Source organism: Crinia signifera, chromosome 2 (assembly GCF_055691185.1).
Source record: "Crinia signifera chromosome 2, ASM5569118v1, whole genome shotgun sequence".
Taxonomy (NCBI): Eukaryota; Metazoa; Chordata; class Amphibia; order Anura; family Myobatrachidae; genus Crinia; species Crinia signifera.
In genome coordinates this window covers 117453014-117470964 of record NC_139218.1, presented here as the reverse complement: position 1 = coordinate 117470964, position 17951 = coordinate 117453014, and the positions used below count along the sequence as shown (strand labels likewise).

The 17951-nt window shown below is 47.4% G+C and overlaps 1 protein-coding gene across 1 annotated transcript in view; it reads left to right on the top strand.

Annotated features, from left to right (window-relative positions):
- The window catches only part of LOC146058433 (uncharacterized), a 122076-nt gene that overhangs the window by 89532 nt on the left and 14593 nt on the right, over positions 1-17951 (top strand). The gene's annotated exons all lie outside the window — the stretch shown is intronic.

Sequence of the window (17951 nt, the reverse complement as noted above, 5' to 3'; positions counted from 1 at the left end):
CAATTCTTAAATGTTGCTGTATAGGCTATGCACGCTATAGTGTAAATATAGAGGTTGTCTGTGTTTTGTAGAACTTGTTTTGTAAGGCAATAAAATACAATTGCTCCACCTCAAAAAAAAAAAAAAAATGAGTTGATCCCTTGTGTGTAAGTGTATGCCTGTACTTGTGTTTAGGGCAGACTAGATGGACTAAGTAGTTCTTAGTTTTTATGTAACTTTTTCTCCTCTCCAGTAGAAACCCAGAGAGGAGACGCAGTAAAGCTGTGTACACACGGGGGCGATAGGGGCTGAAATCGCTGGAAATATGGTCGCTGGCGACCATACTGCCAGTGATGGAAGTGTGCCCTGGCGATAAATCGCCGGGTGCACGCTCCCGTTTTCAGCCCCATTCTAATCGCTGGTCGCAGGAGCTTGCTCCTGCGACCAGCTGATTACCTCTGCGGCTCCCCTGGCAGAGGTTCCTTTTCGTCGCTGATGAAAAGGAGACACTGGGCAATATATTGCTCAGCAATGTATTGCTAGCAATACATTGCTGAGCAATATATCTTTCCCCGTGTGTACGGGGCTTAAGCCACTTCAGGGAACAGGGACGTACTGTCGTGTCATTAAGCAAATGTACACAATTCCCACCTTTTAGACCCACCTCCATAACACCAAGTAAGTTTAACACAAGTAAGTCTAACCTGCAAGGGCAATTAAACTGTGCATCGCAGACTTTGGCCTAGCCACTCTCAGAAAACAGGAGTAACATGCCTCCATTTCAGGAAACTCCATCTACCCCAGCCCCTGGCCCTGTCCTTTAATACTACTCTCTGTCAGGCAGGCAGAGCTATTTGCTGTTTTGCAATGCGATTGCAGAATTCATCCTGTGCACGCAAAGAATGGGTCCTGCAAAGCTCAGCACCATCGGGGAAAATTAATGTTGGATTGCTTATGCAATCCAGACTGAATTAGCCCCAATTTCATAATGAACCAAATATAGCAAATGTAAAACTAAACCAAAAGTCAATTCTTAATACGCACTGTCACGTCTTTTTTGCTGTATTGATGAAAATATGACATTGTGAGAACCACGCTTTATAGCAGTGATGTCTAAACTTGACACTCCAGCTGTTGTTGAATTACACATCCCAGCATGCCCTGCTACAACTTTACTATTTGGCCATGCTAAAACTGATGCAGGGCATGCTGGGTTGTGTAGTTCAACAACAGCTGGAGTGTCAAGGTTAGCCATCACTGCATTATGGCAATTATTGTGAATTTGTCAATTTTGCTAATTTTAAACCTACTTTATCATGAACTAAAATTACACACGAGTCTATTGCTAGAAGAATTATTTTATTGAACTGACATTCCCTGTCAGGAAAAGTTATTATCAACAAATACAATGTCAACCTTCTCAGGGAAATAGGGTTTCTACATCCACCTAGAACACTCAATATTCAGTATACAGTACGCTACACTTTATTTTTTTCCTTTCTATGTACACCTGCTCCAAAGAGACCTTCTATCCAATACCCTGATTTAGCAGACATGGCCGGATTTTCCACTAGGCCCGTGAGGCACGGGCCTAGGGGCGGCACAATGTGTGGGCGGCAGTGGGCAACATTGAGATCAGATGGCCGGCAGTGCAGCAGCATGGCCAGGCGGAGCGGGCATTAGCAAATGATGAGCAGCGCTGCCGGTGTCATGATCGGCGGCGGTGCCGCTTGTCACTCACCACAGCCCTCTCACATGTGTGTTTGCACTGTAGTCCGTCTCCTGCCACAGCGATGTCACCGTCTGGTCCGGAAGTTCAGCTAGCTCAGCGTGCTGATGCTGAGCTCAGCTGAGCCCAGCTGAGCCACTGCCCCCCCCTGCCGCTATTGGCTGCTGTGTCAATGGGCGTGCAGGGTGGGCGTCATACTGTGTGTGTGACTGTGAGCCTCAGCTCCAGGCTCCCGCTCTCATTCCCTCTCGAGACGAGTTCACTTCACTGCACTACAGAAATTTAACAAAAAAGGTGCGTACCGCTGTGGCTGAAGTTTGATTTTATATATATATATATATATATATATAAAATCAAAGTTCAGCCAAAACAATGATTATGTGAAAATAGGGGAGGGGGGGGGGGAGTGTATCAGGTTGTGCCTAGGGGCGGCCTGATCCCTAAATTCGCCCCTGGGTGCCATGCAGACCAGCTGAGTACTGGGTTTGTCCATAGACAGACACCATGCCCACGGACAGACTACAAAGGGGATGGTAGAGCTTTCTCACTTAATAAGCAAGTGTTCTGATAGCAGTCCTGATTCATACCTGGTATCTGAGCTGCTAATTTGCAGAGCCCTGCGATCAGATAGCCACTGCCCAGTCACAGTGATATCCTGTCCCTGTGCAAGCCTGTGAATATATCGCAGCCCAGCGAATTGCAGCAATTTACGAAGTGGTGTAACCATACTGTAGCTCCGCAGACCCCGCTGTGGCTTGGAGGTGCTAGGAAAGTTTGGGTGCTGCGGGGTCTGCGGGGCTATGGCTGGGGGTTAATGGGGACGCCACCAAATCTGTCGCTTCCGGACCAGCAGAGCTTTCTGTCTTCAGCCCCAGTGCTCCTCCTGTTAGAATGTCACAAAATGGCGACCCCCTCACAGCAGATGGTTGTTAAGGATGCTAGAGGAGGCGGTCACCTCCTCTTGAATCCTAAATAACAGTATGCTGTAAGGCGATGGCCATTTTGCAAATTACATTCTAACAGGAGGAGCACCGGGACAACAGTCAGGAGGATTTGTTGGTCCCTGAGGGAAGCATTGGACTGGTCAGCAGCAGTGAGGAGTGGAGGAGGAGAGGGCGCACAAATTTTAGTTGCGGGGGAGGGGGCGCCCAAATCGTAGTTATGCCACTGCATTGACGAATAGGAATGGATAGCTTTTAGATTGGCAAACCCTCTTCTACTGTTGCACTTTTGTCATAATTGATATATTGTATATATATAATAATAGATTGTGGGCTAGAGCGATCAAATCTTTAAGAGAGATAAAGTGGAGAGCGATAAACTATGAACCAGTGAGCACCTAAATGTAATTCTTCAAATACAGCCTGTATAATGACAGAAAGGAGCTGATTGGTTGGCACTTTGTCTGTCTACACTATCTCTCTCTCTATCTCTCCAAGCGTTAAAAGACTTGTAGCCCCAAGTCTTTCATCTGCTATTTATGTATTTTATTTATTTAACTCATGCATTGATTCCCAGAGGCAACAAATAAAGCTGTCTGTATATAGGGGCTTAATGTGGTCTGGAAAAGATCTACTTAGAGGTGGAACCAATTCAACCTCTGCCTGCCCACTCATCAGCAGTGAGCACTGCAGGCTTCTCTAAAGCTGACCCAAGGCTTTTGACATGGTTCCACATAAGAGGTTGATAAATAAAATGGAAGATCTGGGACTAGGGATAAGAATTTGTAGATGGGTAAGGAACTGACTGTGTAATAGAGAACAGAGAGTGGTTGTAAACGGCGCAGTATCAAATATGATCCCAGTACTAAGTGGAGTGCCACAGGAGTCGTTGCTAGGGCCCCTTTTATTTAATATATTTATTAATGATATTAGGGTGGGTATACTCAGCAATGGTTCTATCTTTGCTGATGACAAAAAACTGAGGCGAGTAATTAGATCAACCGAGCCTGTCTTCATGCTTCAGAGCGATCTTAATAAATTAGATGAGTGGGCAAAAAAAGTTGAAATAAGGTTCGGTGTGGATAAATGCAAGGTTATCTACCTTAGGAAACATAACCAATGTGCTAGCTATAACCTAAGAGTGGAGGCACTGGGTAATTCAGAACTTGAAAAGGATCTAGGAGTCCAAATAGATAACAAACTGGGGTGTAGTGCTCAATGTCATATAGCAACAAATTAGTCTTTATTCAACCTTAAATACAATGCTATGTAACTATGGAGGTTATTCTGATCGGTGCGGCCAAACGTGCGTACGTTCGCAATTAACGTACGCTAGCCGTACGCGGCCGTTGGGGTTAAGTCCTCCCACAACTCTGCCGCATACGTACGGGCATAAACAACGTAGAAGGGGAGTGGCGTACTAATGAGCGTACGCCAATGTACACGGACGGGCCAGCCCTTACACTCCGACAACTGGCGTACAACTGAGCGTACGCCGCCGTTTACGGACGTCTCTCGTCCGTCTTCCCACCGCCTTCTTGCGGAGATCTGAGCGTACGCCAGCTTGCACGGACGGGTCCCTATTGTTTTCAATAGAAAAGTCAGCTTATGTCACCGCTCGTGAGAGTGAGCGTACGTCCGTGTACGCTGACATACCCTTCATATATATGGACCTGCAAATGTTGCCTTTCAACTATAATTATGAAAATTAATTAATTGATTGAATTAATTAATGTGCAAAATAGTGGCCATGGGATTAAAACATTGCTGAAACATCCTTTGTAGGTGTTAGATGTGGTTTATGTTATTGTATCATAAATACAAAACCTATGTTTGTATTAGAGTGAACACGTCGACACATGTCGACTTGTGTCGATTGAGTGTGCTACTGTGTAAAGTCTATGAAAGCACGTAGTGAATGTGTATAACTGTTTAACAAATACCTACCTTAGCATATATATAAGCAGGTCTTACAAAGATTCTTACCTTAAATTAAACAAACCTTTAAATGTAGAGAAGTATAGAAAGACTAGGTGATTCATCGCGCCCTACGGGCGCTGTTCACACCGTCGTAAGGGGCTTCGCCCCCTTAATTTGTGAACATTTGTATATGAGAAATATGGTTAGAATTGTATGAAAGATGCCCTGTATTGCAACTTAGGTGTCCGCGAATCGCGGGAGGGGGGGTCGCGGAGGGTGCCGCGAATTGCAGGAGGGGGGGTCGCGGGGGGTGCCGCGAATTGCAGGAGGGGGGGTTGTGGGGGGGTGGATGCTGCGAATCGCGGGAGGGGAGGGATTGCAGAGAATCGCGGGAGGGGGGTCGCGGGGTGGGTTGCCGCAAATCGTGGGAGGGGGGTTACGGGGGCGGGGGTTGCGGCGAATCATGGTAGGGGGGGTCGCGGGGGTGTGCCGTGAATCACGGGAGGGGGGGTCACGGGGTGGGGTGCCGAGAATCGCGGGGGGGGTGTGTGTGTGCCGTGAATCGCGGGAGTGGGGGTTGCGGGGGGGGGGGGGTGTGACGCGAATCGCCACAAGAAAAAATCAACACAGAAAGGTCAACACATGTAAATGTTGACATAAGTGTGGCACTTCATTGGTGTCCATGTCGACACATGAGAATGAATATGAAAACATTCAAAAAATAAAAAAAAATTCTAAAAACTCATGTCAACCTTTTTCATTGTCGACCATAGCCATGTCAGTGTTTTCCATGTGCAATTTAATTCTGGAGCTGCCGCGAATCGCGGGGGGGTGCCGCAAATTGCGGGAGGGGGGGTCGCGGGGGTGGGTGCCGCGAATCGCGGGAGGGGGGGTTACGGGGCGGGGGTTGCGGCGAATCATGGGAGGGGGGGTCACGGGGGTGTGCCGTGAATCACGGGAGGGGGGGTCACGGGGTGGGGTGGCGAGAATCGCGGGGGAGGTGTGTGTGTGCCGTGAATCGCGGGAGTGGGGGTTGTGGGGGGGGTGGGGGGGTGTGACGCAAGTCGCCACAAGAAAAAATCAACACAGAAAGGTCAACACATGTAAATGTTGACATAAGTGTGGCACTTCATTGGTGTCCATGTCAACACATGAGAATGAATATGAAAATATTCAAAAAATGAAAAAAAAACTTCAAAAACTCATGTCAACCTTTTTCATTGTCGACCATAGCCATGTCAGTGTTTTCCATGTGCAATTTAATTCTGGAGCTGCCGCGAATCACGGGGGGTGCCGTGATTTGCGGGAGGGGGGGGTCGCGGGGTTGGGTGCCGCGAATCGCGGGAGGGCGGGGTTAACAGGTGTTCCGGTGGGGGGTTGCCGCGAATTGCGGGAGGTGGGGGGTCACGGGGGGTGCCGCGAAACGCAGGGGGGGGGGTTGCGGGGGGTGTGACGCGAATCGCCACAAGAAAAAATCAACACAGAAAGGTCAACACATGTAAATGTTGACATAAGTGTGCCACTTCATTGGTGTCCATGTCGACACATGACAATGAATATGAAAAAATTAAAAAAATTAAAAATAAATCTTCAAAAACTCATGTCAACCTTTTTCATTGTCGACCATAGCCATGTCAGTGTTTTGCATGTGCCATTTAATCCTGGGGCTGCTGCGAATTGCGGGGGGGGGGGTGCCGCGAATCGCGGGAGGGGGGTCGCAGGGGGGGTGCCGCCAATCGTGCAAGGGGGGGTCGCGGGGGGTTCTTTTTGCCGCGAATCGGGGGGGGGGGGTCACTGGGGAGGGTTTGCCGCGATTCGCGTGAGGGGGGGGTCGCGGGGTGGTGGTTATGCCGCGAATTGCGGGAGGGGTCGTGGGGGGGTTCTTTTTGCAGCGAATCGCGGGAGGGGGGGTCGCGGGGGTGTTTTTGCTGCGAATCGCGGTAGGGGGGGTCGCGGGGGAGCGGGTGTTTTTGCCGCGAATCGCGGGAGGGGGGGGGGCGCGCGGGGGGGAGGTTTTGCCGCAAATCGCGGGAGGGGGGCGCTCACCTGGTGGCTGTGGAGTAGCAGTGCTGGGCAACATGGGAAGGCAGTGGGTGTCTGGCACTGTCTGTGGGCTCACTGGGCTGGTTCTCTGTCACATACCTCCAAACATGACCCTCTCCAGGAGGGACACAATGCTCTGTTTCTAGACTTCCCCTTAATGTATGATTGCCATCACCTGTTTTAAACAGGTTAATTTCTCAGAAAGGTGTTCAGCACAGATGAAGGCAATCACACATTAAGAGGAAAGTCCAGGAACAGAGCGTTATAGACACAGACACCCACTTTGAGTGACAGATGTAGCCAAATATATAGGAGATAAGCTTCCAATGTGTTAGAGTGATGTGTGTGGCTTGCAGGTAGTGAAATCATGGTTTGGACTTAATAGACTGCAGCATTGCTTATTACATTCAGGTGTATGTGTTTGGTAGTAATCCGCGTAAATTAGCTAACCCAGGCGCACGCTGGCATGCGGTATCTGTAGGGGTGGTTTGAGATGGCGGTTGGCGGCCGCCTGTTTTGTGTCCGAAATGAACGGTGCTTTAGTCGATCGTGCGGTAGTAGCACCGCTCATTTTTGGTGCACACCCCCGTGTACGCCCATATTTACGCCCATTTTCCCTCATTATTTCGGCCGCTCCCCTCATCACGCCCCTATGCCGCCCCCAATGCCCGTACACTCGCGTACAGGTTTTTTCGCACGTAGAGACCCGTCCGTAAGCATTGTGGAGTGTTCGCGCCTGCGCATTAGCGAATGTACGCATGCGCAGATCATTAAAAACCCCGGGACGTGCGCGTACGGCCCGGCCGCTCCAACCAGAATAAGGCCCTATGTAACTATGTAACCTCCAACCGCTTACAATGACTATTTACTGGCAGCTGGAGCTGTCTGAATTCGAAGGACATGCACACAATCACTACTCATCACACTCAGCATCCTGCTCTGCCTCTGCTCGCCTTGCCTGGCCACAAAGTATAGGATGCTGAACCCGCAGAATCCTATATTTTGTGGCTGTGCAATGTATATGGGGGTGGGATAGCATGCCAAGTTTGATGAGTTACTGTGTGTGTGACAGACTGACACTGACTGAGCCTCAGAGTGGAGGCTCAGGGTGGCTTCCTTCTGGCTAGACCAGGGCTGGGCAACACCGGCCCTCCAGATGTTAATGAACTACACATCCCAGGATGCTTTGCATTAGTTTTGCTATGTGGCCATGCTGAAACTGATGCAAGGCATGCTGGGATGTGTAGTTCATCAACATCTGGAGGGCCGGTGTTGTCCAGCCCTGGGCTAGACCATGGCTGTCCAGCTGCCTGTTGTGTGCTGTACACCAGCACCACCCATATTAATAGATGTGGTGGGTACAGATGCAGTAATTGACTTCACTGCCCTCCAAAGCTTTGCCTACTCATGTGGGTGCCAAGACCAAAGAGTCTACAGAACTTGTTACTGTGCTCATGCCTCCTGCTTGTAGAAAATACTCAGCTACAGCTAAACACTGGATTTACTTTTCAGTGGACATTACTACTGTGGACATTATTGGGGAAATTTACTAAAGGAAATTTGTAAAAAATAGGTGTATTTGTATCCAGAAATACCGTTATTTCTGACATTTACTATCCCGAAAATACGGCAATTCGTATTCATATTCATAGCCCATCAATACGACTATGAATTGCCATATTTTTGGGATAGTAAATGTCAAAAATAAGTGTATTTCTAGATACAAATACACCTATTTTTTTTACAAATTTCCTTTAGTAAATTTCCCCCTATGTGTTTACATGGAACTACTACTGTAAGCGTAATGTGCATGCGCTACTTCTGTGGTGTTATATGTATACGGTGCACTACTACTGTGGGCATTATGTGTATATGTGTAACTGTATAAATGGCAAAAATAACATGGTCATTTTGTTTAAGAGACACTACTGTGGGCAATGTGTGTGTGTATGTGTGTGTAAATTGCACTAATACTGTGGTAATTGTTTTGTGTAAGGGGCACTAGTATGTGGGAATTTGAACAAGATTGTGCTACTGACAGGCGTTTTTTTTAATTGGGGGTACTATTGTGTGGTTGCGCATCTTGTAAGACCACACCTCTTTTTTCACACTGTTCCTTTATAATGTAAGGGAGATACAATTTATAGTTCGCAGGGGAGTGAGAAACACCCTCCATGGCTCTGCATAAATGAAGGGAAGAATATACAGTTCTGGAGGCCATATCTCCAGAAGGATATAAATATATTAAATACATTAGAGACTGTACAAAGAAGTGCAACTAAAATGGTGCATGGCCTACATCAAAAAACTTACCCGGAAAGACTAAAAGATCTTAATATGTATACTTTAGAGCAGAGAAGGGAAAGTGGGGACATTATAGAAACTTTCAATATATCAAGGGTTTTAACAAGGTACAGGTGGGAGACATTCTTCACAGAAAGAGGAGCAACAGAACACGAGGACATGCACTGAAACTAGAGGGAGGAAGATTCAGGGGATATTTGAGGAAGAATTACTTCACAGAAATAGTAGATAAGTGGAATAGCCTCCCATCAGAGGTGGTAGAGGCAAATACAGTAGTACAATTTAAACATGTTTGGGATAGGGATATTGATATCCTTACAAAGCAATAAGGATCAAAATGGTTTGAGGTAACATGCTTAAAATAGAGGCTGACTTGATGGGTCAAGTGGTTCTTATCTGCTGTCAAACTCTATGTTTCTATGTTTCTGTGTACCCCGCCCAAGGCTGACCAGTCACGCTGAGTATGGTACGGACAGGAGACTTTACATAAAAAGTGTCCTCCGGCTGTGGCAGGGCACCACGGGCTGTTGGAGCCTAGTGCCAGTTCCAAAATATGCTGGACCCCCAGTTATTTGTCCACCATATTTTTGGAACCAGGACCGATCCAAGAATGTGGCTGGTTTCAGAAATACCGGAGACCCCTATGCTTTTTGTCCCCCATATTTATGGAACCAGGTCTGTCTCAATGAGCCCGGGGCTGGTTTTGCTCAGGAGGGGGGACCCCCTGCCATTTTTTTTAACTAAATACCTAAAACTTTCATGTCATAAAAAGTCACGGTACTTATGTAATATCTGGGCTCCCGTTTTTCTTATGAGACCGCGTCCCCTTGCGGGGCTCGCTGCGCTCGCCACGCTTCGAGCACGGTGGTTCGCTGCACTCGCCACACTATATAAAATCAACTCCATGCGTAGTTGGATAGTAGGGGTATGAAAAAATGGGGTGCATTTAACATGGGAGCCCAGATAATACATAAGTACCAAAGTCACATGTCTAAACATTTGTACATTACAGTATCATTACTAAAAAAATCACACGTGTCCACTAATTCGCACTTTTTCATGTCTAAAATTCTCACATTTGCATGATTAAAATTCACACAATATCACACCATATCGCACTTTTCACCCTCAAATTTGCATCCCATTAAATTTTAGATTTTTGGAAAAAATTTGTGATTTTGGTAAATGCGATAATGTGCAATTTCAGAACCTTACTAAAAATCGCATCCTATTTAGGGGGAAATTTACTAATATGAAAAACCTAGTTTTTCGTATTAGTATTTCCTCTACGACTGCATAAGACTGTTTCAGTCGTATGCAAAGTCGTGTTCCGGAGGGGAAATTACAAAGCAGTCATATACAACTGCTTTGTAACCCTCCGATGTCGTATTAATTCGTATTAGCTGGCCGTATATAAGGCCGCTAATACGAATTTTTCTGGCAGTCTGCACGGATCAGTCAGATCCGTGCAGGCTGCAATGTGTAAAAAAAATAGAAAAAATAAATAAATAAATAAATAAACCAGCGTGGGGTCCCCCCCACAGCTGTAACCAGCACCTGGCTGAAAGAGCCGGGCCGGTAATTAAAAATCAGGGAACCCGACAAATAGGGGTTCCCCGATTTTTAACAACCAGCCCCAGGCTCCAGGTCTGGGGCTGGTTCCCAAAATACGGGGGACAAAATGACTAGGGGTCCCCCGTATTTTAAGAACCAGCCCCAGGCCAAACCAGCCAGCAGGGTAATGCCACAGCCGGGGGAGACTTTTTATACAAGTCCCTCCGGCCAAAGCATTAACCCTCTGACCAGTCAGCCTGGCCAGGGGCCCTGGGGGAGTGGGGACCCCCCCAATGAAGGGGTCCCTCCCCTCCAGGACTTACCTGACCAGGCTGAAGCCTGGTGCTGTCCCCGGTGACCCTGGGCTGTGGTCACCGGGCTGATCTTGGTGTAAACAAAAAGAATAAACTATTTTTAATACTGGTAAACTATGAGTCCCAGCAAGCCTCCCCCGCAAGCTGGGACTTGGAAAACCACAAGTCCCAGTCTGCGGGGCATTAAAGGGCCCGCTGGCACTTGTAGTTCCACAGTATGAAAAATAGTAAAATAAACACACTGACACACATTTAAAATAAAACTTTAATACATCCAAAGCCCTTACATACTGATACTTACCTATCTTCATCCCGTAGGTAGCCCTGGTCCTGATGTCCTGGTCTGTGTCGGCGTCTGTATCCATGTCGGCATACCTGTCGGCGATGGCGTTGGCGTCTGGAGTCTGACGAAATCCATCGTGGAAGCTGTGGAAAGAAACCATACTCACCTGTCCCAGGGCGACGTAGTCCAAGGGGGTCTTGGCAAAATAACAAAGCGAGAACGTGAACCAGACGAACAGCTGAGAGCCGCACTGTACTGTGTACATGTGCGGCTCCGCCCCTGAATGCCGCTATTGGCCACCTTGCGGCCTAGCGGCTCCTGATTGGGGATGAAGATACGGGATGAAGATAGGTAAGTATCAGTATGTAAGGGCTTTGGATGTATTAAAGTTTTATTTTAAATGTATGTCAGTGTGTTTATTTTACTATTTTTCATACTGTGGAACTACAAGTGCCAGCGGGCCCTTTAATGCCCCGCAGGCTGGGACTTGTGGTACTCCAAGTCCCAGCTTGCGGGGGATGCTTGCTGGGACTCATAGTTCACCAGTATTAAACAACAGTTTATTCTATTTTTTTTACACCAAGATCAGCCCGGTGACCACAGCCCAGGGTCACCGGGGACAGCACCAGGCTTCAGCCTGGTCAGGTAAGTCCTGGAGGGGGGGGACCCCTTCATTGGGGGGGTCCCCACTACCCCAGGGCCCCTGGCCAGGATGACTGGTCAGAGGGTTAATGCTTTGGCCGGGGGGACTTGTATAAAAAGTCTCCCCCCGGCTGTGGCATTACCCTGCTGGCTGGTTTGGCCTGGGGCTGGTTCTTAAAATACGGGGGACCCCTAGTCATTTTGTCAACCGTATTTTGGGAACCAGCCCCGGACCTGGAGCCTGGGGCTAGTTGTTACAAATCGGGGAACCCCTATTTGTCGGGTTCCCTGATTTTTAATTACCGGCCCCGGCTCTTTCAGCCTGGTGCTGGTTACAGCTGTGGGGGGAACCCCACGCTGGTTTTTTATTTATTTATTTATTTTTTCTATTTTTTTACACTGAAGCCTGCACGGATCTGACTGATCCGTGCAGGCTTAAAGCAAATACGACAGGGAAAGCAAGGTGTATTTTCCTGTCGTATTTGCGTGCCTGTTTTACACTAATTAGCAGCTGTATTATCAGTACGGCTGCTTAGTACATCAGGAACCACCATTCTTTTGAATGGTGATTCCTGTCGTATCCTATCGATGGTGTAGACATTCGTATTTGTAAATACAAATACGAGTGTCCCATCATTAGGAATACGAATTGTTGTATTTTCGGGATTGTAAATCCCGAAAATACAAATGTGTAAAAAATAGGTGTATTTCTGCCTACAAATACACCTATTTTTTACGAATCCATTTTGGTAAATTTCCCCCTTAATGTCACCTTTATGTATTTATATAGTATTCCATTGACGATTACAATTGGGGACAAAGCATTAATGAGACAAGAGTGGATTATAATAACAGAAAGATAAAGAGGTAAGAGTTCCCTCACAATATATAGGGAACAGAAATTTGATATGTTAATATAATGGCTACATATTGGGAATGGTCCAGCCAGATTACAAATTATTCAAAGTGGGCTACTACAACCCAATTGCCCTGCAGCAAGTTGGACTTTGGTGACCCCCCAAATTAAGGGTTGCAGCATTGCTGTGTAAAAATGGCAGAAGGGTCACTCAGACTCACGACCATTCAGAATAAGCATTCACCTGTGCATCCCATCTCACAGTTGCTGCAGCATAGGTTGAGCAGTGTCAGATGGGAGCCTGTCTTCTATTGCAGGTGTTAGGAGGGCTCCTGGGATAAAGCAAATGAATATACAAGTGTGCCAGTGGAAGAGCAGCGGCCATATCTGGATACCACTGTCACGCAGATGCTTCTATACATGCACCTGCCCCTTAGGCTGGCACTTCCATTGCCTCTGGGAGTTATTCCCCTGGGCTAAATGATCCAGTTACATAGCAACATGGCCTGGAGGCAGTGTGTTTTGTGAGTATAGATAGATCACATGTAAAGTTCTGTATGGAGTGTATTAAGAAGAGCTGCTGTAATTAAAAAAAAAAAAATCTGCCACTGTATATGAATTTGATAGGCTGCCTGAAGAAGTGAGTTGAAGGTTTGGAAGCTAGAAGAGTCTTGTTGTATGCAGGAGATTCCTTAGTGTGGGTGCAGCCCCCCAAAAAACTTCTAACCACTAATAGAGCAGGCAATGCGTGCGCGCACTCCAGGAAGAGGTGGCATGGCCACTTAAAAGGGGGCATGGTCACTTAAAGGGGGTTGGTCTATGAGTGTAGAGTGCCACGCCATATACCTCTTATATACATTATTCAACAAAATAGTAGACCCCCTTATACTGCACTTGACCCTTAAACATTATGCAACACGGAATGAGCCAAAATTCACCTTATGCGACACACAATGACCCAAAATTCAAATGGAATGAGCCAAAAATCACATTATACCATCCGGATGAAGCAAAAATTCACATTAAGGTGCCCATACATGGAGCAATGTGCTCCTTGCATTTTGAACTAGATCACACCTAGTTAAAATGTACAGCATGCAATGTGCTAAAGCTGCAGCGTTTTGAAATAGATGTGATCTAGTTCAAAAAGTACGTGCATCGCCTCGCAAAACAGGATCCCTCTGTGTATGGGCATATTTATGCCAAAATGAAAGTGCCAAAATTCACGTCATGCCACCTGGATTGAGCCAAAATTCACATCATGCCACCCGGACTGAGACAAAATTCATATCATGCCACCCTGACTGAGTCAAAATTCATATCATGCCACCCAGACTGAGCCTTAATTAACATCATGGCACTTGAACTGATCAAAAATTCACATCATGCCACCTGGACTGAGCAAAAATTCAGATTATGCCACCCAGACCTAGCCGAAATTCACATCATGCCACCCGTACTGGTACTGAGCAAAAATTCACATCATGCCTCCAGATTGAGCCAATATTCACATCATGCCACCCAGATTGAGCCAAAAATCACGTTATGCCACCCAGATTGAGGAAAAAATTCACGTTATGCCACCCAGATTGAGGGAAAAAATCACGTTTTGCATTACGGTTGAGCCAAACTTTACATGGCACACCCTATCAGAGACAGAAGAACACGTGGGTAGGGACAGAGAGGCCCAATCCTCCTCCCCTACAGCGGTCCCCCCAGAGCTGACTGATGGGGAAGCACACAAATAAATAAATAAATGTCCACATAACCACACTGACCTAGTGTGGAGAGGGACTGTCTGCTGGCTGCCGGGAGGTTGGTGCTGGCTGCCCACAACCATTGGGTGGGGAATTCCAGGTGAATGCAGCATCGGGTGGGGAGATGAAGGGACCATCCACCTACACTCCGGCAGCTGCGATGGGAGTGTGGTGCAGAGGCGCCTCCCATTTCCTTTGATAAAGCTACCTGACGTAGTGAAACGCGTAAGTGGAATATTGCAGCCTTCCCACCAGGTGTTTCTGGATTGTAGTCCTGACATCTGGACCGAGGATTGCCCCATTCCAAATTGAATACAAATTGTGGATCCATGGTTTCATACATTGAAGGTTGAGAACTTAACATCAACTACAAGGAGCTTGCTGCAGGAGTTGGTTATTTGTGCCAATCTGGGCCACTTCACGCAAAAGATCTGCATCACGTGTTCTCCCTCTGGATGACCATTTGGGAACCTACAAACATCTTTATGAGCCCATAATACAGGACTCTCCAGGACACCCATACTCATTGGTTGGTGAGGAACCACACAAACCTATAAATTCAGTGTTGCATTATAAATTGATTTTACATATGTGTATGCTGGTTACACTACAATTATTTTAATAGTTTATTAATAAAATCTATTGTGATAGATCAACCAATCCAATTTTTTATCTATATCAGCGCTGCTTAATCTTTTTCTTTTTCTTGGTACGCTGCCCATTTACTGCAGCCACCGGGTGGAGAGGGCCTGCCCGTTGACTGCAGCCACTGGGTGGGAAGGGAGAAGATGTGGGCTGTCCGCCCTTGGCCATGGAAGGAGGTGGGAGGGAGTCTGGTGTGTAGGGGCTGCCTGTCTGCCTGCATGTCAGATACAGTATGCTAATGCTAAAGTTAAGAAAAAAAAGATCAGTGCTTGAAGTGCCACTGTACCATACCGTTGTATACCGGCCCACTTTGAGCACTGGATGCAGGGGAGTAAGAGCTCGAGAAGAATATAGTTGGTGCCTGAGGCTTTTATCAGCAAAAATTCTGAAAAAGATTAATTGAACATTGAGAAACAAACCATCAGACTCCAGTACAAATATGTGGGAAGTGAAGAATTTCTGCAGGCATCTAGAAAGGATTTTAAAGCACTTGACACATTCACATCAATTTCCATTTTTGTCTACCGTACAAGTGGTATAAAAAACATCCAGGGAACAAACTACCAACTGAGCATTATCTAATTAAATGGTCAACACTGAGGGGCTTGTTTACTAAGATGGGAGTTCTGTTTCAGATGGGATGTTGCCATGGGAAACCAATCAGAATCTAATTCTTATTTATTTAGCATCGTCTATGGGCAATCAATCCATGGGCAGGGACAGATAGATCTGATTGGTTGCCCATAGCAACTGCTGAGATTTTATAGTATTTCGGAAACTCCTGTTGCTTTGGGCCTTATTCTAGTTCACTCTTTCTGACAAAATCCTTCTTATATGGACAAAACCATGTGCACTGCAGGTGGGGCAGATGTTACTTGTGCAGAGAGAATTAGATTTGGGTGGGGTTTTACTTCAAAGTGAGATCTATATTGCAGTGTAAAAATAAATCAGTCAGTATTTATCCTGCACAGAAACAAAATAACTTACACAAATCTAATTCTCTCTGCACATATTCTATCTGCCCCCCCCCCCTCCAGTGCACAGGGTTTTGTCCATCTAAGAGTGAACTAGAATAAGACCCTTTGTTCCCAAGGGCAGGATGCTATAACATCCGCGCCCCCGGTCCGCCGCACATCGTCGGCTACCGCAGAGATAATTATCACATATGCTGTAACCCATGAGATAATTATGGCAAAGGACAGCTCTTGTGTTACGAGCCAGCGGCGTAGCTAGGGCAGAGCCGGCAAAGCACAAGCTCCGGGCATAGAGAAATCACAGGGCGCCGGAGACGTGCACTCTGCCGCCGGCTCCCCCACCCTGCTCGCCTGCTCGCCCGCTTCCACAGCTCACCCCGCTGGCGCTGCAGTCTCTGTTGGTCTCTAGAAAAACTTAGGTTGAGGTACAACCAATCAGGCGCAAACACTAAACCTCACCCTTGGAATAAGGGAATATATAAAAAAAATGTGTTGGTCTCTACCTGCCTGCAGTGGCCCCTCCAAAGATGGCCACCGCCTTGCAGGAGACAGACGCTAGAGGTGAACATGACCTCTAGTGTCTGTCAGAGGAGCTCAGCGCATCCAGAGCCAGCGCTGCTCGGCTGGAGCGCTGATTAAAGGAACTTCAACTGTCTATCAATAGTTCCCTCGCACTATGGGGGAAGCAGAAACTCCATCCTCCTGCTGCCGCACCAAGGAGGAAGCACTTCCTCCAAGTCCCTTTCCTGTACAGGCTCCATTGTATGTATTTCAAGCCGGGCAGGGCTCCGGTACAGAGACAGACCCTCTTGGGAATCCCTTTGCCCTGTCCATGAATTCTCAAGCCTCTTTGACACCCTGCAACTCCCCCCACAGATTGGTGAGTACCCAAGGATTGCTGTACCCACTAACCCCCCTTATGTTTGTGTGACCCCCCCCCCTTCCTTTTTATGTGACCTTCTGTACACTACTATCTTTGTGTGTTTGTGTGTCACCCTCTCTACCCGAACTCATCCCTGGCGTTTGACCCCCCTGTACCCCCTTTACCTGTGTGACAGCTTGTCACCTGCTACCCCCTTCCTCTGTGACCCCATCTACCCCAACTTCCCTGGTGTCTGATCCACTCTTACCCCTCTCCTCTATGTGTGTGTGACTCTGCTTAACCCCCTATCCATGTGTGTGTGAGACACCAATTACCACATCCTCACCCCTCTACACTCCTTATCCCTAGGGTATGACCCCTGTACCCTTACCCCAATGTCTGTGGCATTACAGTGTTTGGCATAATGTGTAATGAGCATTATGGCATGTGGCATAATATGTAATGAGCATTACAGTGTGTGGCATTATGTGTAATGGGCGTTACGGTTTGTTATAGAGTATGTAATGGGCATTACAGTTTGTTATATAGTATGTAATGGGCATCATGTGTTCATGTGTGGCATGTGGCTTTATGTGTAATGGGCATTACAAAGTTTGCAAAAATGTGCAATGGGCATTGCGGTGTGTGCTATAATGTTCGGTGGTGCCCCCTTTTCGCTGCTAAAGAGCCTTGCCTACTACAAATCAGGGGGGGGGGGGAAACATGCCCTTGCTCCGGGCAACGTGGGACCTAGCTACACCACTGTTAAGAGCTGTCCTTTGCGATCTGGCCTGGATGTGCAGCGGGTCCTGGCGGCTCCCCCCTCCCTCCCTTACCTGGCCTGGATGCTGCTGCTGCTGCCGGGCGGCCTGTCCTCCTCCTGGAAGAGGATTAAAGTGAAGGGAGGAGGAGGTCACAGGTCCGGGCAGCACAGCTCTGTGCTGCCTGGACACAGGTGATGGGGGGGTCAGTGCAGGGTGGCAGTGGGTCGCTGTAGAAGCCCATAGGCTTCTATGGGGCATCGCCAGCTTTTGCAGTAACCCGGCGGGGGGGGGGGGTGTTAGAGAATCCCACAATGCGTTCCTTTAGAGAATCTCACCCCAAATCTTAGAGGTAACTTCTGGTAAGATGAGAGTTCTATTGAAGAT